The following is a 26901-nucleotide window of genomic DNA, read 5'->3' on the forward strand; positions in this document are numbered from 1 at the left end:
CCGTCTGCCATATCTTGTGCATCCGCGGCCTCTTCATCCTCTGTGACTGGGGGGACAGCAGTCACACCTGTTTTGGGGCGCAGACCTGCCACCTCTTTACCCGCAACAGCCAGCGTGATTGGCAGGTCATCATTTTCTTTGGAGGTGGTAACACCAGCTGGTCTTGAGCGCTCTCCGACATCGATAGCACCACCTTTGGATCAAGGCAACCTAACATGTCCGCCTGCATCTTCCTCACAGACCGGCAGTTTGCCGGGGACACCCTTATCAACCCCGTCTAAGCACAATAGCCAGCCCTCGGTCCCTCAGATGTGGACAAGTAAAAGACCATTTCCTCCTAGCCATGAGAAAGCTAAGAGGTTGAATTTCAATATCTGCAAGCTCTTGGCTACAGAAATGCTGCCTTTCCGCCTGGTGGACACAGAGGATTTTCGAGACCTTATGTCCGTCGCAGTGCCCCAGTACCAGATGCCCAGTCGGCACTACTTCTCAAAGAAAGGTGTGCCTGCGCTCCACCAGCATGTCGCACACAACATCACCGCTTCTTTGAGAAACTCTGTGTGTGACAGGGTGCATTTCACCACAGACACTTGGACGACAGCAGGACAAGGGGCTGCTGTCCAAGTCTTGCCGTCCCCACGAGTTGTGCGTCAATCCTCTTTATGTCATTTTTCCTCCACTGCTTCTGCCTCCTCAACCTCCTCTCGGTCTTCCACCTGCACCCAAAGCCTGTCTGGTCATGCCACAAGCTTTCTAACTGCGCAGAAGGGATCCTGCACACCTCCTTACTATGCTGGCAGTAGGGCTCAACGTCATCAGGCGGTTTTTACATTGAAATGTCTGGGAAATGTGAGTCACACAGCTGAGGAGTTGTGGTCAGCTCTGGAGAACCAATTTCATGAATGGTTGTCTCCACTGGACCTGAAACCAGGGAAGGCCGTGTGCGACAATGCTGCAAACCTGGGTGCGGCCCTTCGCCGGGGCAATGTCACACACGTGCCTTGTATGGCTCACGTGTTGAACCTGGTTGTCCAGCAATTTTTAGCCCACTATCCCAGACTAGATGGCCTTCTGCAGAGGGCACGGTCGCTGTGTGCTCACTTCCGCCGTTCGCATCCCGCAGCTCAGCGACTTACATCTCTACAGAAGTCGTTGGGCCTGCCACTTCACCGGCTAAAATGCGATGTGCCTACCCGGTGGAATTCAACTCTGCACATGTTGCAGCGACTGTGGCAGCACCGACAAGCCCTGGTGCAATACGTTCTGACGTATAGCCTGGGCCAACGAGATTCAGAGGTGGGGCAAATCACGCTGGAGGAGTGGTCTCAGATCAGGGACCTATGCACCCTTCTGCACATTTTTGAAATGGCGACGAAGATGTTTAGTGCTGACGATGCCATTATCAGCATGACTATTCCGGTGATTTACATGCTGGAGCACATGTTAAACAGAATTCGGAGTCAGGTGGTGGCACAAGAGGAGGTGGAGGAAGTAGAGGAGGAGGAGTTGTATTCGGAAGGGCTAACATCTGCAAGGTCCAGACGGTCGGCAGCACCAAGGCGGCAGGCATGTGAGGGTGGGGGAGATGGTTTAACCAGGGCGCATGGTAGCAGCCAAACTAGTGAGGAAGGTGCAGGAGCCCAGGAAGAAGTGGAGGACGAACTGATGGAAGACTCATCAGATGAGGGAGACCTTGATCACATTTCTGTTGTGCGAGGTTGGGGGGAGAGGACAGAGGAAGGAAGCATGATTGTTACCTCGCCACCAACACAACAGGGACTTGGTGCTCCTGGATGCGCAACACACATGAGTGCCTTCTTGCTGCACTACCTGCAACATGACCCTCGAATTGTGAGAATTAGAAATAATCCTGACTACTGGGTTGCCACACTGTTAGATCCCCGGTACAAAAGTAAATTTGCAGAAATTATTCCTGCCATAGAAAGGGATGCACGCATGCAGGAGTATCAGCAGAGACTGTTGCAGAATCTTACATGTGCTTTTCCACAAAATACCAGTGGTGCACGTAGTGAATCTCACAGTTCCAACTTGCCAACCGTGGGACCGTCAAGTGTTCAGCACTCAAACCGTAACAGAACCACAGTATCTGCTGGTAACATCAATTTTGCGGAATCATTTCACCACTTTTTTAGCCCATCCTTTGCAAGGCCACAGGAGACAAGAAGTCTGACACATAGTCAACTCCTAGAGACGATGGTACAGGAGTATCTCCAAGTAAACATTGAAGCCACGACTGTGTCACTGGACCCTTGCTCTTTTTGGGCTTCCAATCTGGATAAATGGCCGGAGCTAGCCACTTACGCCTTGGAGATCTTGTCATGCCCCGCAGCCAGCGTTCTGTCTGAACGTGTGTTCAGCGCTGCTGGTGGTGTGCTGACAGATAAGCGCACGCGGCTCTCCACTGATAATGTAGACAGACTCACGTTCATAAAGATGAACAAATCATGGATCCGAAACGACTTTTCTACCCCTGTGTCATCCTGGGGAGAGTAAAAGCTTGATGATTGGTTAAAATCACCCTACCAACCGTTTTAAGCTTTCAAATTACTAATCATGTTTATCTGTATCTTGACTGGAAAATAATTTGGGCTTTGTAGCAGTGTGCAGCACTGATCCTATTAGGCCATCTATAATAAGCTTCACCAGATTTAAAATTAAAAATAATTTTTAGCTGCATCTAGCCCGGAAAATAATTTTGGGGCTCCGAGATGCGCAAGACACATAAGTGCCTTCTTGCTGCACTACCTGCAGCATGACCCTCATATTGTCAGAATTCGAAGTAATCATGACTACTGGGTTGCCACACTCTTAGATCCCCCAAACTTTTCGATCAACCTTTTCATTTTAATAAAGACCAAAAAAATGGTCATTTTTGAAATTATAAGCATTAGCAGGTTGTTAGAAACTGAAATCAAACAGTTTTCAACTCAAAACTTTATTCTAGGTGATGTTACATTTTCACATAGGACCCCTTGTTCGAAAGGAGCTTCTGAACTCTCTCGTCCATTGAATTTGTCAGGTTTTGGATGGTTTCTGCTTCAATTGTTTTGCATGAGGACAGAATACCCTCCCAGAGCTGTTGCTTAGATGTGAACTGCCTCCCGCCATCATAGACACTCCTTTTAATGATGCTCCAAAGGTTCTGAATGGGGTAGAGGTCAGGGGAGCATGGGGGTCACACCATAAGTTTGTCCCCTTTTATGCCCATATCAGCCAGAGATGCAGATGTTTTATGTGCAGCATGAGATGGTGCATTATCATGCAGAAAAATGATCTTGCTGTGAAATACACGGTTCTTCTTCTTGAACCATGGCAGGAAGTGCTGTTTGAGAAAATCCACATACATTATGGAGTTCATCTTTAGCGCCTTCAGGGATCCTAAAGGGGCCGACAATCTCTCTCCCCATGATTCCAGCCCAAAACATTACTCCACCTCCTCCTTGTTGGCGCTGTAGCCGTGTTTGCGTGGGGTGTCCATCAACCAGCCATCCTCCACTCCATTCATCTGGACCATCGAGCGCTGCACGGCACTCATCCGTGAACAAAACAGTTTTGAAATCAGTCTTCATGTAATGTTTGGCCCACTGGAGCCGTTTCTGCTTGTGTGAAGTGGATAGAGGAGGTCGACAGGATGGCGTATGCACAGCTGCAAACCTCTGAAGGACCCTGCATCTTGTTGTTCGGGGGACGTTGGAGGCACAAGCAGCTTCAAAAACTTGTCTGCTGCTATGACAAGGCTTTTTTGCCGCTGCTCTTTCAACCTGACGTAATTGCCTGTAGGAAAGAGTCCTCAATTTGCCCTTATCAGCACGCACACGTGTGTACTGTGAATCAGCTACATACTTCTTGATTGCCAAGACACTTCATCCTGATCATCGCACAATGTTGATTGTAGTCATGCCTTGACCTAAACACTCCACAATTTGTTGCTTCTCAGCAGCCGACACACCCTTTTTCTTTCCCATTTTGGCAGAAAATGTAGGCTGCTTAATAATGTGAGAGAGCCTTCTTAAGTAGTCTTGCCTTTCATTGGACACACCTGCCAAACTAATTAGCACAGGTGTCTGCAATTGCTTACAGTGATATAAAGAGCCCTGACACACATCACCATCAATGAGTTTAACTGACAAACAAACAAATTCTTCCCTTATCACTCCTAAACACTTTTTGCATAATAATTTGGAACGCGGTGTACATGTGCTTTTCCACAAAACTCCAGTGGTTCACGTAGTGAATCTTACAGTTCTAACTTGCCAACCGTGGTCTGTATGGAATTGTTCAATAAAGGGCCCAAAATTAAGATAACATAGATGGGAGAGGTCTCTATGAATAGGAATTCCTAAGTATTTGATACCCTGTGAGGGCCAGGCAAAGGGAAAGTTGGACTGGATGGAATCCTATATGGATTTAGGGAGGGAGACATCGAGGGCCTCAGACTTCGCTGCATTGATTTTAAAATTTTACCATGTAACAAAGTGATCTACTTCAGCCATAACAGCAGGGATGGATATATGTGATTGAGTGATATATACTAGGACATCATCAGCAAATAGAGAGCACTTGTACTCGGTGCCTCCCACCTCAATCCACCTAATATTGGGGTTATGGCGAATTGATGAGAGCAGGTGCTCCGTCACTAGGATGTATAAGAGAGGGGACAGAGGACATCCCTGCCTTGTCCCATTGGTGATTGTGAAAGGTGATGAAAATGTTCTGACGCACCCCCTGGGCCTTGGGACACCCGGAGCCGGACCCTTTTTGGTGGATGCTGGTGGTTGTAGTCTTCGTGGCGGCGATCCGGTTCCGTGGCTCAGGGCGGTCAAACCAGTGGCGGAACTATTTATGTGGTTTTGTTGTTTAAATGTCCGACTACGCCACCCGTGGATTGCGGTCAGAGTGAACCGCCGCTACAGGGCAGACCGCTAAGGCTGGTGTTGTGGGTGCAGCAGAGCGTAGCATAACTCCCCACGGGAGGAGTATAGCCTCAGGGCAGTGTATGCGGAGGATGGGGGTGATGGTGCAGGGCAGCAGCAGTAACGACACGGAGTCAGTGATGCAGTTCAGGGCCTTTACTCACAGTTCTTATTATCCAGACCACGTCTGAAGGTAACGGCTGCCCACGTCGTACTGTGCTCACCAGGTGAGGGGCTCAGACAACTCCCAGATAACTTTGGAGCGCTTCACAGGACCCCCTTTGTGTGTCCTTTGTCTGGCCTTTCTTACCAACACTTCTGTCCGGCTGCCTCGGGCCTCCTCTTGGTAAACTTGGCGCCAGTTTCCCTGACCCTATGTGGTGCCTTCCTAGCGGGTGGAGCAAGGGGCTGCGCCACATAAAATGTCAGAGCCTCCGGTTTCTAGCTGAGGGTCGTTTCCTGCCTCCACTAGTTCGGGGACCGGTCTCCCCCTTTGGCCTGACCCCTCCACGCAGGTGGATTCGGGCGTGCGGTGGCGACTCGCCCGTCCGCACCCCTGGGATCCCTTCATTCCTCGTTCCTGGAGCCTTCTCCGCTCCTCTTCCTTCCTTCTCCCTCTTGCAGGCCTGGGCCTCTGTTACTAGGCCCGCCTCCGGAGCAGAGCTCATGCAGAGCCCCTGCTCCCTGCCACTTCTGCTCAGACTTCTCTGCACTGAACTAAGATGGTGCCCACCTTTTATACTCCCTTCTCAATGCACCCAGGAACTGCTTCCTCCCTGCTCCTGCACTGCAGGGTTCCCCTTCCTCAGTGTTCCCTCCCCCCACTCCAGCCAGGGACAGGGACTGTCGTGCCCATCTCAGGGGCATATTGGTCGCCCTGCCCCACGGCAATGTGGTGTAATGCATGCAGGTGTCGGGTCCTGATCCACACTCCATCCTTATCTGAGAGTGAGATATCACACCTCTGGGTGAGGTGCAATACGTCTGTAGCAACCGAGCCCTCGGTGCTACAGTTCCATTTATCTTCAGCCTAGGTGACGTATTGTGATACAGGGCCGTGATTTTGGCTATAAAAGGGTCCCCTAGACCCCTACCCCAAGCTTTTTAAGAGAATCATATATGGCGTGCCAGGAGACTCTATGGAATGCTTTCTCAGCATCCAACGAGAGTATCTACTTACAAATTTTTAACTGCATCTAGCCCAGGAAATACTTTGTGCCTAGTAGCAGTGTCTGCTAGTCAGCGGATTATCCCGGCTGTTAAGCAAGCTACACCACCTGTAGTTTGGACACTTAATTTTTTCAAAGGAAATGCTTCGGGACCACGGGATACTCAGTGAAGAGCATCAGGAGGCACCCCAAGGCATAGGGGCTGGGACTGGCACTAGGATGCCTTGCGGTGGACAGCCGAGCTCCATCCTTATAAAAGCTTTTTAACTGCAGCAGCTTTAGTGGACGCTACTGGAGCTGGAATTACGCGGCTGCTGGCATGAGACTTGCCCTCCAATAGATCCTTGTAAATGGATTTAAAGTGTATTCATTCAAATTAGAGGGACAATTTAAATTAAAAAGCTTAGAGCTGCCTCCACCACAGGGGGGCTCTCTCGACCCACCAGCGGACAGGCACCAGTATTGGGAGAGGGGGGCTGGCCATCAGGGTTCACCGCGGCTCTGGCACAAACCCGGCGACACGGAGGTGGCACGGGCAGGAGCGGACTGGCCGTCTCGGCTTCTCACTTTTTGGATTTTAGAAGGGCATGACATGCCTATATCTGTGTCTTCCCCTCCTTTTACTCCTCCACCTCTTTTCTTTTCGCATGACTATATGTACTTGTCACTTTTCCATGTGTTAGTTGTGTCTTCTGAGCAGTTTGTCAGCTTTTGGACACCTTTGAAGGTGTTTTCTATGTGTTTCTATGTGTTTTTGTTTGCCTGCCATTGGTTTTAACGGTGTTCGAAGGTGTTCGACGAACAGTTCGACGAACAGTTCGGCGAACACACGGGTGTTCGACGAACCGAACCGAACTCGAACACTACGGGGGTGGCTCAACACTATTCCTGGCCCCTGAGACCGGGGGATAAGTCTAGCAATTTGACCAGCAGGAGCACACAGGACTGTAATGCAGCGTTTGCTGGTATAACCACTGCGTCTCCTATACAGCCTGCCTGCCTGCCTGCCTGATATCTGGGATGGATTTTAGTCCTGAGAAGGACTGTTTGTTTGTTTTTGCAGGCTTTAGAGACCCTACACTACCTATTTCGCACTATATATCTCTCCCTAACTCAGCAGCACTCTCCCTACATTGTCTGATCCGGAGCGACTATGTCCAAGATGGCGGCACCCGGTTTTAAATACTCGAGGTGACGCTGTGCGGCCAGCCAATCACTGTAATGCCCACAAACAACATGGCTGCAGCATTACAGTGACTGGCTGGCAATCCCTGCATGTTCATTGGCTCTGTAAAGAGCGCCAAACATGCAGGGCGGAGACCCGAGCTCACGCCCGAGTAACCCGGAAATGCTCGGTGCTCGCCGAACATCTCGAGTAGCGAGATGCTCGGGCGAGTACCGAGCAGTGTCGAGCATGCTCGCTCAACACTAATGCTGTGTAATAAAGAATGACTTCATGCATAACAAAATAAGAGATGTGTCATAAAGTATGGTGTTATACATTACAAGATAAGATGCTGTGTGATAAAGGATGGCGCCATATATAGCAAGAGCGGATGCTTTATAATAATTATAGATGAGTGGATCAGGCCAAAATTCACCAGATCCTGAGGATTTTCCTGGGAAATTCTATTTTCCTCAAAGTTATTCTTCATGAATTGAACATCTCTTTATTTGGCACTGGGGTCTCTCCAGACTTCAGAGCATAAAAAACATAATACTGAATTTATTGCTCTCCTCTCCAGCCCCTCCACACCTCACTATCCCCCGCCCTGTCCTTGTCATATCTTATTATCGTCATGAGTTCTGAAATGTTGGGCTTTTCACACTTGGCAAACATTTCTGACTCCTTGGCCTGGGATGGTTCTGTCCATGCATGAATAGCCTCATGGTGCACGTCATGATGTCGTGACATCATGATCTTACACAAGGATGTGCCGAACCTAACTGGGCCTCCTCAAAGCTGGAAGTCCTGGCCTAGTGTGAAGTTAAGAGGCCCAGGATCACAGTGATCATGGAGGGGATAATAAAATGCGGCAAAGACTCTGCGGTGGACGGTGAGAAACATAGGGGCCGTAGAAGTATTTCTTTAATATTTTAACCTTTCCAGGGCCCTTTATAGTTCAGCAAAATTGAAGCCAGGCAGAGACAATCTTGCTGAATTGGCGAAAAAGTGAATTGCAAAAAAAAGCATTTTGACCAATGTGTATGTTTGTAAAATTTGAGTGGAATTCAATTACACTAGAATAAATTCTCTCATCTCTATTAATTAGGGGTGGAGCGGTACATAAAAAGAGAAGATGCTATGTAATTAGTGACTGGGCTATATATAACAAGAGTGGAAGCTATGTAATAAGGGACAGTGCTATACAAAAGAAGGGATGCTGTGTAAAAAGACATTGGACTGTACATAACAAGAGAGGACACTATATACTATATACACTATATATTAAGATATGGCGCTATAAAAAAGAGTTTCTTTTAAAAAATAAGAGTATTAATCCCATCATCTCTCTGTAAGTTATGCAGTGTAGGTAAACGATATATATTCACATTCAGTCATTTATTGTTGATGTTTAATTTAATTTGAGTTGCTTTCATTGTTCCTTCTCCATCTTGTAAAACCCTTCATGTTGACATCTTAAAGACATGACTCGATCACTGTAGGGCTTGCAGCATTGATCACTGTGCCCCTGAAGATAAAAAGGTTGTGTATATATTTTGAATTGGAGGGAAGGATATGTACAGGTGCATCTCACTGAATTAGAATATCATCAAAAAGTTAATTTATTTCAGTTCTTCAGTACAAAAAGTGAAACTCATATATTATATAGAGTCATTACAAACAGAGTGATCTATTTCAAGTGTTTATTTCTGTTAATGTTGATGATTATGGCTTACAGCCAATGAAAACACAAAAGTCAGTAAATTAGAATACTTTATAACAACAGCTTGAAAAATGTTTTTAAAATCCGAAATGGCCTACTGAAATGTATGTTCAGTAAATGCACTCAATACTTGGTCGGGGCTCCTTTTGCATCAATTACTGCATCAATGTGGCATGGCATGGAGGCGATCAGCCTGTGGCACTGCTGAGGTGTTATCGAAGCCCAGGTTGCTTTGATAGCAGCCTTCAGCTCGTCTGCATTGTTGTGTCTGGTGTCTCTCATCTTCCTCTTGACAATACCCCATAGCTTCTCTATAGGGTTAAGGTCAGGCGAGTTTGCTAGCCAATCAAGCACAGTGATACTGTTGCTTTTAAACCAGGTACTTTTGGCAGTGTGGACATGTGCCAAGTCCTGCTGGAGAATGAAATTTCCATCTCCAAAAAGCTTGTCGGCAGAGGGAAGCATTAAGTGCTCTAAAATTTCCTGGTAGACGGCTGCGCTGACTTTGGTCTTGATAAAACACAGTGGACCTACACCAGCAGATGACATGGCTCCCCTAGCCATCACTGATTGTGGAAACTTCACACTAGACCTCAAGCAGCTTGGATTGTGTGCCTCTCCACTCTTCCTCCAGACTCTGGGACCTTGATTAGCAAATGAAAATTGGAACTCTGGGACCTTGTGGAATGTGTCAATAACTGCCTTCTGGAAATCTGTCAAGTAAGCGGTCTTCCCCATGATTGTGGAGCCTACTGAAACAGATTAAGGGACCTTTTTAAACTCTTAGGAGGTGTTTTTTGTTAGTTATTTTAATTTACTGAGATAATGACTTTTGTGTTTTCATTGGCTGTAAGCCATAATCATCAACATTAACAGAAATAAACACTTGAAATAGATCACTCTGTTTGTAATGACTCTTTATAATATATTAATATATAATAATTATATTATTATATTAATAATAAATTGAAAATTTGTGATTAATTTATAAAGGAAGCAAGAACTGTCAAAAATTAGGGACTCAGAGGGACTCATATACACCCTTTATTACACATAAAGGTACTTCTAGACTCATAAAGGCGATGCAATTTTGAGGGTTATATACCAAGGAAATGTACTCCAGACCATGGAATAGTCTACAGATGAGCAATGTAGTACCGATAACATTTTGAATAAGTTTTTTGAGGATTATATAGCAAGGAAATATACTGCAGACCATGGAATAGTCTGTGGGTGAGCAATGTAATCCTGATAAAATTTTGAACAAGTTTTTTGAGGCCTGTATACCACCGAAATCTACGCAAGTATATGTAAAAGTCTATGGATGAGCAATATAATACGATACATTTTTGATCAAGTTTTTTGAAGGTTATATACCAAGGAAATGTACTCAAGACTAGAGATGAGCGGTGTTCGACTAGAACTGTTCGCCAATCTCAAATACGAGCTGTTTTGGGCGGTGTTCGAGTTGTTCGACGAACCCGAACGATTTGCAAAAAATTCGGCTGTTCGAGGTTATGTTCGATAACTGTTCGTGCACCAAAAGCGTGTCCTGCATGTCTGGCGCTATTTAGAGCACCAATCATGCAGGGATTGTCTGCCACTCACTGTAATGCCACAGCCATGGTGGTTGTGGCATTAGAGTGATTGCCCAAATCGATGGGAACTGTGCTCACAGTGAAACATGAAAAGCCGGCAATTCAGCAGCGGCGTACACCGGTACCCGACAAATTAGAACCGAAAGAATAGAGCTTCACACATAGATTAGATAGATAGAAACATGTCAGTCACATATATAAGAAGTACAGTGACAGTGTTGCTTACTGTACTTGTCATTTAGTGTAAAGGATTTATTAAAAAAATATATTAGTGTTTTCATGCACCGTCTCTTTAAAAAAGCCGGCCGACAATTCAGCAGCAGTACCCGACAATTTAGAATGGAAGGAATAGAGAATCACACATAGATTAGATAGATAGAAACATGTCAGTCACATATATAAGAAGTACAGTGACAGTGTTGATTAATGTACTTGCCATTTAGTGTAAAGGATTTATTAAAAAAAATATTAGTGTTTTCATGCACCGTCTCTTTAAAAAAGCCGGCCGGCAATTCAGCATCTGTACCCGACAATTTAGAATGGAAGGAATAGAGCATCACACATAGATTAGATAGATAGAAACATGTCAGTCACATATATATGAAGTACAGTGACAGTGTTGATTACTGTACTTGTCATTTAGTGTTAAAATAAAGGATTTATTTAAAAAAAAATTGGCGTGGGGTTCCCCGTAATTTTAGGCTCTAGCGGAGGTTAAGCAGACGGCTGGGGCAGATGTTTGAAGCCTGGGAAGGGATAATACCCACGGAGCTTCCCAGGCTACTAATATCAGCCCCCAGCTGAATGCCTAGCCTTTACTAGCTATTAAAATGGGGGACCCCCCAAAAAATTGACGTGGGGTCCTCCCTATTTTAATAGCTAGCAAAGGCCAGGCAGACAGCTGGGGGCTGATATTAATAGCCCAGGAAGGGTGCCATGAATATTGGCCCCCTCCCAGGCTAGAAACACCAGCCGTCAGCCGCCCCAGAAATGGCACATCCATACGATGCGCCAATTCTGGCACTTAGCCTCGCTCTTCCCACTGCCCTGTAGCGGTGGCAGTGGGGTAATAGGGCTGGGGTTGATGTCAACTTATAATGCCAGCTGACATCAAGCCCAGGATAGTAATGGAGAGGCGTCTATAAGACACCCCCATTACTAACCCCATAGTCAAAGTTAAAAAAAAACACAAACACCCAGAATAAAGTCCTTTAATTGAAATAAAGACACAATTCTTTATTGTTCTAAATTAAACCATACTTACAATCACGCCCATTCCAGCTGAAGCCAACGATCTCCTGCAATAAAAGAAAAATAATAAAGCAACATAATCCTTACCTTTCCATGGTTCCCACGACAGCTTCAGCTCTGCTACATCGAGATGACAGGCTGGACCGCAGCAGAAAGCTGCCATCCAGCCTGTCATCCCGTAGACACTGAGAAGCGCAGGCTTGCTTGCGCTCCTCAGCGTCTCTCTGTGACGGCATCCAGATGAGCCGAGTTCATGTCCAATGATCTCGGCTCACCTCATGCATGTCACTGACAGCGTGGGAAAATTCTCACGCTGAAGCGCTGAGTGCAGGAGAATTCTCCCACGCTGTCAGTGACGTGCATGAGGTGAGCTCATGTCCAATGAATTCAGCTCACCTCATGCACGTCACTGACAACGAGGGAAAATTCTCCTGCACTCAGCGCTTCAGCGTGAGAATTCTCCCACGCTGAAGCGCTGAGTGCAGGAGAATTTTCCCACGCTGTCAGTGACGTGCATGAGGTGAGCCGAGTTCATTGGACATTAACTCGGCTCATCTGGATGACCTCACAGAGAGACACAGTGGAGCGCAAGCAAGCCTGCGCTTCTCAGTGTCTGCGGGATGACAGGCTGGATGGCAGCGTTCTGCTGCGGTCCAGCCTGTCATCTCGATGTAGCAGAGCTGAAGCTGTCATGGGAACCATGGAAAGGTAAGGATGATGTTGCTTTATTATTTTTCTTTTATTTCAGGAGATCGTTGGCTTCAGCTGGAATGGGCGTGACGGTAAGTATGGTTTAATTTAGAACAATAAAGAATTGTGTGTTTATTTCAATTAAAGGACTTTATTCTGGGTGTTTGTGTTTTTTTTAACTTTCACTATGGGGTTAGTAATGGGGGTGTCTTATAGACGCCTCTCCATTACTAACCTGGGCTTGATGTCAGCTGGCATTATAAGCTGACATCAACCCCAGCCCTATTACCCCACTGCCACCGCTACAGGGCAGTGGGAAGAGCGAGGCTAAGTGCCAGAATTGGCGCATCCTATGGATGCCCCATTTCTGGGGCGGCTGACGGCTGGTGTTTCTAGCCTGGGAGGGGGCCAATATTCATGGCACCCTTCCTGAGCTATTAATATCAGCCCCCAGCTGTCTGCCTAGCCTTTGCAAGCTATTAAAATAGGGGGGACCGCACGTCATATTTTGGGGGGGTCCCCCATTTTAATAGCTAGTAAAGGCTAGGTATTCAGCTGGGGGCTGATATGGGTAGTTCCGTGGGTATTACCCCCTTCCCAGGCTTCAAACATCTGCCCCAGCGGTCTGCTTAACCTCCGCTAGAGACTAAAATTACGGGGAACCCCACGCTAATTTTTTTTTTAATAAATCCTTTATTTTAACACTAAATGACAAGTACAGTAACCAACACTATCACTGTACTTATTATATATCTGACTGACATGTTTCTATCTATCTAATCTATGTGTGATGCTCTATCTTTCTGTTCTAAATTGTCGGGTACAGATGCTGAATTGCCGGCCGGCTTTTTTAAAGAGACGGTACATGAAAACACTATTATTTTTTTAAATAAATCCTTTACACTAAATGACAAGTACAGTAAGCAACACTGTCACTGTACTTATTATATATGTGACTGACATGTTTCTATCTATCTAATCTATGTGTGAAGCTCTATTCTTTCTGTTCTAAATTGTCGGGTACCGCTGCTGAATTGCCGGCCGGCTTTTTTAAAGAGACGGTGCATGAAAACACTAATATTTTTTTTAATAAATCCTTTACACTAAATGACAAGTGCAGTAACCAACACTGTCACTGTGCTTCTTATATGTGTGACTGACATGTTTCTATCTAATCTATGTGTGATGCTCTATTCCTTCTTGTCTAAATTGTCGGGTACCGGTGTATGCCGCTGCTGAATTTGCCGGCCGGCTTTTTTAAAGAGAGTGTCTTCTGAGCAGTTTGTCAGCTTTTGGACACCTTTGAAGTTGTTTTCTATGTGTTTTTGTTTGCCTGCCATTGGTTTTAACGGTGTTCGACGGTGTTCTAAGGTGTTCCACGAACAGTTCGACGAACAGTTCCTCGAACATCCCGGTGTTCGACGAACCGAACCAAACTCGAACACTACGGAGGTGGCTCAACACTACTCGAGACCACAGTAATCTGTAGGTGAGCAATATAATACCAATAACATTTTGAACAAGTTTTTTGATGATTATATACCACCGAAATCTACCCAAGAAGATGTAATACCCTACGGATGATCAATATAATACCAATAAATTTTGAGCAAGTTTTTTGAGGCTTATATACCATCAAAATCTACCCAAGAATATGTAAAAGTCTGGATGAGCAATATAATATCGATACATTTTTTAACACATTTATTGAGGCTTATATACCACCGAAATGTACTCCAAACCACAGAATAGTCTATGGGGGAGCAATATACCATATTTTTCGGACTGTAAGACGCACCGGACCATAAGACGCACCTAGGTTTTAGAGGAGGAAAATAGAAAAATAATGTAAGCAAAAAATGTGGTCATGATGCCCTGTTAAGGGGGAGGGTGGGGACATCACACACCAGTCGGTGAGCTGGAAGCTGCAAACGCTGCTGAAACACAGCAAGGGCCGCGGAAGCTGTAGCTGACTTTATAAAATGGGCACACAGGCGGCATACTTTAACAAGCAGATCCGGCAGCTTCGGGTAGGATTTGAGAAACCACTGAACCACGAGGTTAAGCATATGGGCCAGGCATGCTACGTATGTGAGCTCGCCTCGTGAGCTGCCACCAGGTTCTGGCCATTGTCACACATGACCATGCCTTGCTATAGGTTCAGCGGTGTGAGCCACAGATCTGCCTGCTCTTTCAGAGCGGTCCACAACTCTTCAGAATTGTGCGGTTTTTCACCTAAGCATATTAGCTTCAGCCCAGCCTGTTGCCGCTTGGCCGAGGCAGTGCTGCAGTGCTTACAGCTTGTGACTGATGTGGTCATTTCGAGGAGGCTGAGGAGGATGAGGTGCAGGAGCTGTAAACCCTGGGGGCAACCCTGATTGACCTAGGGCCCGCAATCCTTGGTGTCGGGAGCACGTGTTAAGTCCCAAGGTCCGACTGGGTCCCAGCTTCCACTATGTTAACCCAGTGTGCCGTCAGCGAGATGTACCGTCCCTGCCCACAAGTACTTGTCCACGTGTCCGTGGTTAGGAGGTCTTTACCGGGAACTTCGTTGTTGACAGCATGGCTAAAGTTTTGGGACACGCGCTTGTGTAATGCGGGGACGGCACACCAGGAAAAATAGTGGCGGCTGGAGACCGAGTATCGAGGGATGGACGCCACCACCAGGTTGCGGAATGCTTCCATCTACACGAGCCTAAAAGGCAACATTTCGAGCGCAAGCAGTCGTGAAATGTGAGAATTTAGTAGTGTGGCCGGTGGGGCATTGGCTGCATATTTGCGCTTGCGCTCCAAGGACTGGGGTATGGACAACTGAACGCTGCGCTGGGACAAGGACATGGACGAGCTTCCTGATGCTGCTACTTGAGAGTGCGCAACGACAGGTGCAGGGCAGGGGCGTCTTCGCATGCACCATGGACAGGGGATTGGCTTGCATGCACTACAGCGGAAGAAGCAATGGTGCCACCCGCCGACACTGTTCCTGGACCCTGGGGTTCGGCCCATAGAGTCGGGTGCTTTGCTGCCATGTGCCTGATCATGCTGGTGGTGGTCAGGCTGGTCGTTTTGCCACCCATGCTGATGCTGGCCTGGCAGGTGGTGCAAATGGCCTTTTTGGGGTTATCGGCACAGTCTTTAAAAAACAACCTGATTCGGGAAGACCTAACAGTTGTACTGGCAACTTCCTTCGTGTTGGTGTTACGGGGAACGGTTGCCTGCCTTCTGTCTGCGGCCACCACACTGCTTCTTCCTGCCTGTTGGGGTGCTGTGCCTCTCTCCCCCTGTGTGCTGCTGTCCTCGTTCTGCATGTCCTCCTGCTAGGTTGGGTCAGTTACTATATCATCCACCACCTCGTCTTCCACTTCCGCACCCTGGTTCTCCTTCTGACTTTCTGGCAATTGTGTTTCATCATTGTCCACCTCTTGTGACACTTTTCCACCATCGCCTTCATGTGACAGTGGCTGCTCAAATATTTGGGCATCGCTACACGCGATCTCCTCTTGCCCTGCTTCAAGTGGACCGGGCGAGAGGCCCGAATCTATAAATGGAAAAGTGAACAGCTCTTCAGAGTGTCCAAGTGTGGGATTACTTGTCTCTGGGTACTCGGCATGGTGGGAGGAAGGAAGATCAGGGTGAGGAATAGGCGGTCCAGACTCACGGCTACTGAGACTTGACCGTGTGGAAGACAGGTTGGGGGTGGTGGTGGCTAAGTGACTGGAAGCATTATCCGCTATCCAACCAACAATCTTTTGACACTGCTCTGGGTTCAATAGTGGTGTGCTGAGGACAGAAATGGCAGTATTTTCTGACAACGTATATGTGATCCGTTTGACGGAGAAAACACAGTTTTAAATAGCTGGATTTCTAGTGCTGTAATATGGAAAGGACCTGACTGTATTCTGCAGTGCCAACAAGCAAATGGCACAGAAAAAATGGTGTTCTCTGGTTTTCTTTTTAAGCAAATAATGAGGATTATGATCCAAAGAAAAGTATTCGTGGCCCCTGAGACCTGGGTCTTTCTATAGAAATATCTAACAGCAGCAGAAGGCAGAATTGGAATGGAGCCTTTTGTGCTATAGGCACTGAAGTCTGCTATGTACACTGCCTGCCTATACACCTTGCCTGCCTGATATCTCTGCAGATGGATTAGTCCTCAGAAGGACTGTTAAGATGGATATGTGTAATGTACAGTTTTTCTCCCTACACTACCTAATACACAGCAAATCTGTCCCTGACGCAGCAGCACCTCTCCCAAAACAGGCAAATCGCGCAGAAAAGCAGTGTTCTCTGGATTGCTTTTTAAGCAAATAATGAGGATTAAGATCCAAAGAAAAGTATTCCTGGCCCCTGAGACCTGGGCCTTTGTATAGAAATATCTAACAGCAGCAGAAGGCAGAATTGGAATGGAGCCTCTTGTGCTATATGCACTGCAGTCTGCTATATACACCGCCTGCTTATACACCCTGCCAGCCTGATATCCCTGCAGATGGATTAGTCCTCAGACGGACTGTTTGTTAAGATGGATATGTGTAATGTACGGTTTTTCTCCCTACACTACCTAATACACGATCAAATCTCTCCCTGACACAGCAGCAGCTCTCCCTACACTGTCTGATCCAGAGTGACTGTGACGAGCATGGCGGCGCCAGGTCTGATATAGACCTGATGAAGCTGTGTGGCCAGCCAATCACTGTAATGCCTACAACCAACATGGCTATGGCATTACAGTGCATGGCAGGCAATCCCTGCATGTTCATTGGCTCTGTAAAGAGAACCAAACATGCAGGGAGGGGACCCGAGTTCCCGCCCAAGCAACCCGGAAATACTCTGTGAGCGCCGAGCATCTCGAGCAGTGAGATGCTCGGGCTAGCACCAAGCAGTTGCGAGCATGGTCGCTCATCACTAATTATCAGCCATCCAATCTCAAATCACCCACAGTCAGGGTTGTAACAGAGAATCACGTTTCTATTCCGAAGACGCAACCTGATAAATGTGTATCACATCCAAGGAAGGCAGCAGTCAAGCAAATTAACCAGTTCTCAACTCAGTCAGCAGCTGATATTGCAAGACAGAAAAGCCATCCATGACAATTTAGATGCTCTGTAAATGGAATGGATAGTTAAATCCTTTCATGGTCTTTAGGCCCGACCACAAAAGTAGGGTAAAATTATTTTTTAGGCACACTAATAGTACAAATACAGCTGCAGAATAGAGTGAACATGTTTGGAAAACATTGCGTTGTATCAAATTCGGCACGAACATTGCACATTCGGATTCATGATCGGCCCCCTGAGCTATTTTGCTAAAAATAGGCCCAATTCGGCAAAAGTGTATAAATGATCACGTTTCCACTACTGTATTTTTATGAGTTTGGCTAGGATAGTGGTGCTGTATGATAAGCGGGGGGAACATGTTTGATGAGGGGTGGGGAGAGGTAAGAGTAGTGGCGGGCTGTTAATCTTAATTTTTTTTTTGCTTAATGTAATTTATGCAGATTCTGACATGCCAATCAGGGCGCAGGAACCATCCACAACATCCAAACACAAGGGCTTGTGCCATTGGCAGCTGAAGTCACATGTTCATCGGCATATAAAGAGCAGACATGTTGTTTTAGCACCATTTTGTCAGTGTAACAGCGCAGAGAGGCTGCTCCTGACGCTGCTTCTGGGCACTGAGTGTTTTGAGATAGTTAGCTAGGCGGTTGCTTTTAAATCAGACAGTTTAGATAGATAGGATCCTGTGTGGCTGTGAAATCAACTTTCCAGTAGATCAATTTTTTTTTTTGCTATTAGTGTGGTCCAGACAGCAGGCCACATTCCAGCATAGAGCTCTGTTGTGCACTGCTGATATTGTACTCCATGCAGGAGTACACCTTTGAAACTCTATTTTTTTCTGTTCCTACCTACATAAAGCAATCCACATCTGAGCTTGTAATTCTTTTGCTTTGAGATTTAGCTGTATCCAGGGCTCCACAGTAGAAAAATCTATTTTTTTCTGTTACTACCATGATACAAACAGCAGGCCACGTCTCAGTGTGTAATTTTTTGGTGCATATATTCTGATTTATACAGGCCTCGTCCACAGTAAAAATCAAATTTCTTCTGTTACTACCATGATACATAAAGCAGGCCACATCTCAATTTGTAATTTTTTGGTGTATATATTTTGATGTATACAGGCCTCATCCACAGTGAAAAATCTAATTTCTTCTGGTACTACCGTGATACATAAAGCAGGCCACATCTCACCTTGTAATTTTTTGCCACATATATTCTGCTGTATACAGGCCTCGTCCACAGTAAAAAATCGAATTTCTTCTGTTACTACTGTGATACATACAGCAGGACACATCTCAGCTTTTTTTTTGCCTTTGAGATTCAGCTGTATATAGGGCTCATCCACAGTAAAAAAAATCGAATTTCTTCTATTACTACCGTGATTCATAAAGCAGGCCTTATCTCAGCTTATAAAACTTTGGCACTTAGTTTCAGTTGTATCCACGGCTCCATAGTAAAAGATATAATTTTTTCTGTTACTACCGTGCTACATAAAGCAGGCCACATTTCAGCTTTTAATACTTTCGTGCTGATATTCTTCTCCATACAGTGGTTCATATGAAAAAATCTAAATTTGTTGTCTTACTACTGTGCTACAGAAACCATGCCACATTTGATGGCACCAATTCTTTGGTGCTGATATTCTGCTCCATACAGCGTTTGACATGATAAAATATAAATTAGTTCTGTTACTGACGTGCTACTGAAACTAGGCCACATCTGAGGTTGTAATTCTTTTATGCTGATATTCTGCGGTATCGAAGGCTTGTCCACGGTAAAAAAAATCACATTTTTTCTGTTACTACCGTGCTACAGAAACCATGGCACATTGGATCTTTTAATTCTTTGGTGCTGATATTCTGCTCCATACAGGGTTTGACAAGGTAAAATAAAAAATTTGTTCTGTTACTGCCGTGCTACTGAAACTTGGCCACATCTGAGGTTCTAATTCTTTTGTGGTGAGATTCTGCTGTATCCAAGGCTCAACCACAGTAAAAAATCTATTTACTACTACTGTTACTACTGTGCTACAGAAACCATGCCACATTTGATCTTTTTTTAACTTTCTATACCACCGTAAAGTAACAATAACCGCGTTAAACTGTATAAATGACTAACAAACATTTTTTAACATAAATTTGAAAGTGTTCTTCATGAACTCCTACACTCATAATGGCTTTACACAAAGTACAAAGCCAGTAAAAAATTCTAATACAGTAATCCACTTCAGGTGTCTGCTTATTCTTCTCCCTCCTTGTGAGATTGGGAGGACTGCCTCCACCTTTTTCGTGGAACTTAATTCCCAGGTGCCTGGGCTGTAAATTACCCAGGTTCGGGGAGTTCCGGAGCCCCCGACATGTAGAAAGGGGCGACAGCTCTCTGTGTCACCTGCACCTTCGCCTGCTCCCACATAAGAGGTGAGGAACCCTAAGGACAGTGCGACCTCTTGAGGGTGGTAGTGCCTTTCTCGAGCTGCCTCAATGAGTCTATCTCAGGCATGTTTATTTCAAAAGAAGAGTTCATCCTGCTCCCTTCCTTCTGGCATCACACACACTGTATACCAGCGATGTTGACCCTCCATTTTGAGAAACGTTATCTTCTTTCCAGCTGTCAGCTCTTGCAGCTTTTGAGGTATTTTTTTCATCTCTACTGCCCGCTGGTTGAACAAGATGTTATGACGGGTCCCAAACTCTTCGATGGACCCCCTTCTCTGCTGCTGGTCGTATGTAACGATCTTCCCACAGGATGCCAACTGTTGGTAATATGCGGCTAGCGGGCTTTCAAGCATTTACCCAGCCCTGCCTGGTCCTGGCTTTCCACCTTGTCTCTTCTGACCAGCCAAGGCCCTGCAGTCAGCTCACTAGTTGATTGATCCTGGCTCTCCTCTATTCAGTCTGCAAAAACACCAGCGGTGAAGTCTGCAGCCTTGGTTCAGGGCTTGGTATTTCTGGTAAAGCAGCCAGCTCTGGGCCTCAGGGTCCTGCTACCTCCGCTATCACACCAGCTTCCTCTGGCTCCAATATACCTCTGGTTGCTCCCTCGGTAGTCTAACTAAGCATGTTACACTGTATGGCTTACTAATTCAATCCCTAAATTTTTTGGAATGCTTTTTTGTAGTGTTATATACCAATGAATCAGTTATACTTAATGGATGAGCAATATAATACCGATAAATTTTTGACCAGGCTCTTTGGGGTCCGTGGCACAGTGGTTCCACAAACCACGTCCATGACAGTGCGCCCTCGCAGGCAGGGTCCACTCTCCTATTGTACCAGTCAGTGACCCCTTTTGACATGTAAAGCGCAACTGAATAAATGTCGCTGTCACAGTAATAATAATTAAAGTACTTGTACTCTGGGTCAATTGATGGCACTTCCCTGGTGTCTACACCTAATTTGATGTGTTTTGGCAGCTTTTGGTCCTATTTCTAGGTGTTGTATATGCATTTTTTTCGTCCCCCCATTGACTCCTATGGGATTCGGAAATGTTCGACAAACATTCGGCGAATAAATTTGGCGAATATCAATTTGTTCAGCGAACTTTTCCGAGCCGAACATTGAAATGTTCACTCATGACTATTCCTGACAATGTAATTTCTGATAGACATGTTCAGTTTACATCAAGATTTTGGAAAAGGTTCTGTACAGCTTTAGGAGTTACTGTCAATTTGTCTACTGCCTTCCATCCACAATCCAATGGCCAGGCTTCCCTATATTGTTGTGTCCAACCAGGTACAAATAGGCAGCTGGTGGTTGGGGGCAGCCCGTCCCTGCCTGCTGTACCTGGTTGGACACAAATATAGTGCGAAGCCCCACGTCAATTTTTTTTTAATTATTTCATGAAATAATTTTTTTAAAAAAGGGCTTCCCTATATTGTTGTGTCTGGCCAGGTACAAATAGGCAGCTGGTGGTTGGGGGCAGCCGGTTCCTGCCTGCTGTACCTGACTGGACACAAATATAGGGCGAAGCCCCACGTCAATTTTTTTTTAATTATTTCAGGAAATTCATGAAATAATGAAAAAAAAATTGATGTGGGGCTTCGCCCTATATTTGTGTCCAGTCAGGTACAGCAGGCAGGAACGGGCTGCTCCCAACCACCAGCTGCCTATTTGTACCTAGCCGGACACAACAATATAGGGAAGCCCTTTTTTTCTTAATTATTCCATGAATTTCATGAATTTAAAAAAAAAATACGTGGAGCTTCGCCCTATTTTTGTGTCCAGCCAGGTACAACTAGGCAGCTGGGGGCTGGAATCTGCAGCGCAGGGAGGCCAAAGCTTTCTGGGCCCCACCCGCTGCAAATTGCAGTCCGCAGCCGCCCCGGAAAATGGCGCGTTCATAGAAGCGCCATCTTCTGGCGCTGTACCCAACTCATCCAGGGCCCTGGTGCGGTGGCTCACTGGGTAATAAAGGGGTTAAGGCCAGCTTGGCATTATCAGCTGGCCCTAAGCCCGAAATTCATGGGGTCACGCCAATATTAGACATGACCACCATGAATTTCTAGTAAAGTATTTAAAAAAAACACAACACCCAGAAAAAAGTCCTTTAATTGAAATAAAGACACAATTCTTTATTGTTCTAAATTAAACCATACTTACCATCACACCCATTCCAGCTGAAGCCAATGATCTCCTGCAATAAAAGTAAAATAATAAAGCAACATCATCCTTACCTTTCCATGGCTCCCACGACAGCTTCAGCTCTGCTACATCGAGATGACAGGCTGGACCGCAGCAGAACGCTGCCATCCAGCCTGTCATCCCGCAGACACTGAGAAGCGCAGGCATGCTTGCGCTCCTCAGTGTCTGGCTGTAACGGCATCCAGATGAGCCGAGGTCATGTCCAATGAACTCGGCGCACCTCATGCACGTCACTGACAGCGTGGGAAAATTCTCACGCTGAAGCGCTGAGTGCAGGAGAATTTTCCCACGCTGTCAGTGACGTGCATGAGGTGAGCCGAGTTCATTGTCGGCTCATCTGGATGCCGTCACAGTCAGACACTGAGGAGCGCAAGCATACCTGCGCTTCTCAGTGTCTGCGGGATGACAGGCTGGATGGCAGCGTTCTGCAGGTCCAGCCTGTCATCTCGATGTAGCAGAGCTGAAGCTGTCCTGGGAACCATGGAAAGGTAAGGATGAGGTTGCTTTATTATTTTTCTTTTATTGCAGGAGATCGTTGGCTTCAGCTGGAATGGGCGTGACGGTAAGTATGGTTTAATTTAGAACAATAAAAAATTGTGTCTTTATTTCAATTAAAGGACTTTATTCTGGGTGTTTGTGTTTTTTTTTAACTTTGACTATGGGGTTAGTAATGGGGGTGTCTTATAGACGCCTCTCCATTACTAACCTGGGCTTGATGTCAGCTGGCATTATAAGCTGACATCAACCCCAACCCTATTACCCCCTGCCACCGCACCAGGGCAGCGTGGAAGAGCGAGGCTAAGTGCCAGAATTGGCGCATCCTATGGATGCGCCATTTCTGGGGCAGCTGACGGCTGGTGTTTCTAGCCTGGGAGGGGGCCAATATTCATGGCTCCCTTCCTGGGCTATTAATATCAGCCCCCAGCTGTCTGCCTCGCCTTTGCTAGCTATTAAATTAGGGGGGACCCCACGTCATTTTTTTTGGGGGGGTCCTCCATTTTAATAGCTAATAAAGGCTAGGTATTCAGCTGGGGGCTGATATTAGTAGCCTGGGAAGCTCCGTGGGTATTACCCCCTTCCCAGGCTTCAAACATCTCCCCCAGCTGTCTGCTTAACCTCCGCTAGAGACTAAAATTACGGGGAACCCCACGCCAATTTTTTTTAATAATAAATCCTTTATTTTAATACTAAATGACAAGTACAGTAACCAACACTATCACTGTACTTATTATATATGTGACTGACATGTTTCTATCTATCTAATCTATGTGTGAAGCTCTATTCTGTCTGTTATAAATTGTCGGGTGCAGATGCTGAATTGCCGGCCGGCTTTTTTAAAGAGACGGTGCATGAAAACACTATTATTTTTTTTGATAAATCCTTTACACTAAATGACAATTACAGTAAGCAACACTGTCACTGTACTTCATATATATGTGGCTGACATGTTTCTATCTATCTAATCTATGTGTGATTCTCTATTCCTTCTATTCTAAATTGTCGGGTACAGATGCTGAATTGCCAGCCGGCTTTTTTAAAGAGACGGTGCATGAAAACGCTATTATTTTTTTTAATAAATCCTTTGCAGTAAATGACAAGTACAGTAAGCAACACTGTCACAGTACTTCATATATATGTGACTGACATGTTTCTATCTATCTAATCTATGTGTGAAGCTCTATTCTGTCTGTTATAAATTGTCGGGTACCGCTGCTGAATTGCCGGCCGGCTTTTTTAAAGAGACGGTGCACGAAAACACTATTATATTTTTTAATAAATCCTTTACACTAAATGACAAGTACAGTAAGCAACACTGTCACTGTACTTCATATATATGTGACTGACATGTTTCTATCTATCTAATCTATGTGTGATGCTCTATTCCTTCATGTCTAAATTGTCGGGTACCGGTGTATGCCGCTGCTGAATTGCCGGCCGGCTTTTTTAAAGAAAGCGTCTTCTGAGCAGTTTGTGAGCTTTTGGACACCTTTGAAGGTGTTTTCTATGTGTTCCTATGTGTTTTTGTTTGCCTGCCATTGGTTTTAACGGTGTTCGACGGTGTTCTAAGGTGTTCGACGAACAGTTCGACGAACAGTTCCTCGAACATCCCGGTGTTCGACGAACCGAACCGAACCCGAACACTACAGGGGTGGCTCAACACTACTTGTGATGCATGCAGTTCAAGTTACCTGACCGCTGTGGCTTATCACAAGCTGCAGTGGTCCTGTGTCTAGTAGAACGGTGACACTATCACTGATCAGTCTGCACCAGATCTAGGAGGAGGTGGGTGACTGCAGGCAAGTCCGATTAATTTTGTTGTTTTTATTTTTACAAAATATAACCCCCCCATGAGAACCTTTTACTTAATCTCTTTAATGTCCATTACTGCCGATGTGCAACACTTTCATTATTTTGGAAAACTCCTTTAAAGTGAACCTGACAGCTGATACCCATCATCCACGGGCAGCGAGTATCAGGCACCGGCTCTATGGTCTCAGCCAGGTATGTCTGACTCTGAAACATTGCGGCGTTTCAGAGAAGAACATACATTAAAAGCTGCCGGGGACCGAACCACACAGTGGATAAATCAGACAGACATGACCCTGTGGTTTCTCTCCACTAGCTGTCAGTGACTGATAAGTCTATAGTATTACCGCATGCGCGATTAGAGAGACCTGTCAGTCACTGACAGTGGGTGGGAGAAGCCACCGTGTCACATCTGTCCAACTAGTCCACCGTGCGGCACGTTCCACGGCGGCTTTTAAAGTAGGTTTTATTTGAAACTTCACATTTCAGAGTAAAACATTTCTGGCTGAGATCATCCAGCTGGTGCCTGTGGATGGAGCAGCATGTACAGTGGGTACAGAAAGTATTCAGATCCCTTTAACTTTTTCACTTTTTGTTTCATTGCAGCCATTTGGAATTCTTAACCCTCCGTCACATACAATAGGCCGGACAGGCACATCTCTTTTACTTTCATTTCTCCTTCCTCACCAGATTGTGAGGAAATCCCCTCCCTCCATGTAGTCTCCTGTCTCTAGCAGCTCTGTGAAACCTCATACCACAGTTGGATTGCAGAGCTTCAGGAGGACAGATATAACTGCGCTAATCTCTCAGGCTCATTGTATGTGAACACGTCACACTCAATAAGGTTGGTATTTTATGTTTTTATTCATCACAATTGTTTATTTAGCTTGTTTTATGAATGTATAGCACAAAGTGTGAGGATATTTCATAGAAATAAGGCAGATTAAAAAAGAAAGTGTGCTGCTCAGGCATATACAGTAGTTCCCTAACACATATTCCTTCTCTTGCTTCAGATTATCTGCTGAAATGGAGAGGAAAATGTACAATTTATCAAAAAACCTTGATGTTGAGGAAGTAACAAACATGCTGTTAGATGATGTAGACCCCACACTAAATGAGGATTTAGGAGAGGAAAGTGAGATTGATTCTCATGATGAGGTGGAAGTATGTGAAGTGGATTCTGAAACAGAGCAAGATGGTGACAGTGATGAGGATGAAGATGTAGAATCTTATTATATGGGAAAAGATAAAAAAAAACAATGGAACAAGAAGCCACTCCAGAAAAAACGTAGGGAACTTCAAAACATTATTACTCACCTTCCTGCAGTTATAGGTACTGCAAGTAATGCAAAAACTGGAATAGTTTATTCACAGATGACATTCTGGACTCTATTGTCACATATACCAACCAATATATAGACATTATAAAGGACAAGTTCATCTGCAACAGAACCATCAAGGCCACAGATGAAATAGAACTGCGTGCTTTTTTTGGATTATTATACCTTGCAGGAGCTTATAGGGCAAATAGACAAAGTTTGGAGGAACTTTGGAGTAAAGATGGGGATGGAGTTGAAAAATTTGGCCTTGTTATGTCCATAAACAGATTCAAGATTCTAATTCGTTGCCTTCGGTTTGACGACAGAACTACCCGAACCGAACGTAAAACACATGACCGACTTGCTCCAATTCGTGATATATTCCAAATATTGGTTGAAAACTGTAAAAAAAGCTATTGCCCTGGGGAGAATCTCACTATTGACAAAATGCTCCCTGGTTTTCGTGGTAAATGTGCCTTTCGTCAATATATTCCATCAAAGCCTAACAAATATGGAATAAAAATGTATGCCCTTGTTGATGCCAGTAAGACCTACACTTACAACCTGGAAGTTTATGCAGGAAAACAACCAGAAGGTCCTTACTGTGTCAGCAAAAAACCCAGCGATGTTGTAAAAAGACTGGCTGAGCCCTTATTTGGATCGGGTCGCAATATAACAGCTGACAATTGGTTTTCAAATTGTGATCTGATTGATCATCTGAAAATGCAGAAGCTTTCATATGTCGGAACTGTAAGAAAAAATAAAAAAAAATTGCCTACACAGTTTGTAAGTGTGAAAGGGAGACAACAGTACAGCAGTATGTTTGTATTCCATAATGGAAAGGTTTGGGTTTCCTACGTACCACAAGCAAAAAAAATTATACTTCTTCTATCAACACTTCATGATGATGATGCCATCGATCCTGGGACTGAGGCACAAAAAAAACAGAGATAATTACATTTTATAATGCAACCAAAGGGGGTGTTGATACAGCTGATCAGATGTGCTCAACTTTCAACGTCAGCAGAAACACCAAACGCTGGCCAATGGT

The sequence above is a fragment of the Phyllobates terribilis genome, unplaced genomic scaffold, assembly GCF_046119375.1.
Source record: "Phyllobates terribilis strain yellow unplaced genomic scaffold, ASM4611937v1 Scaffold_11__3_contigs__length_659146591, whole genome shotgun sequence".
Lineage (NCBI taxonomy): Eukaryota > Metazoa > Chordata > Amphibia > Anura > Dendrobatidae > Phyllobates > Phyllobates terribilis.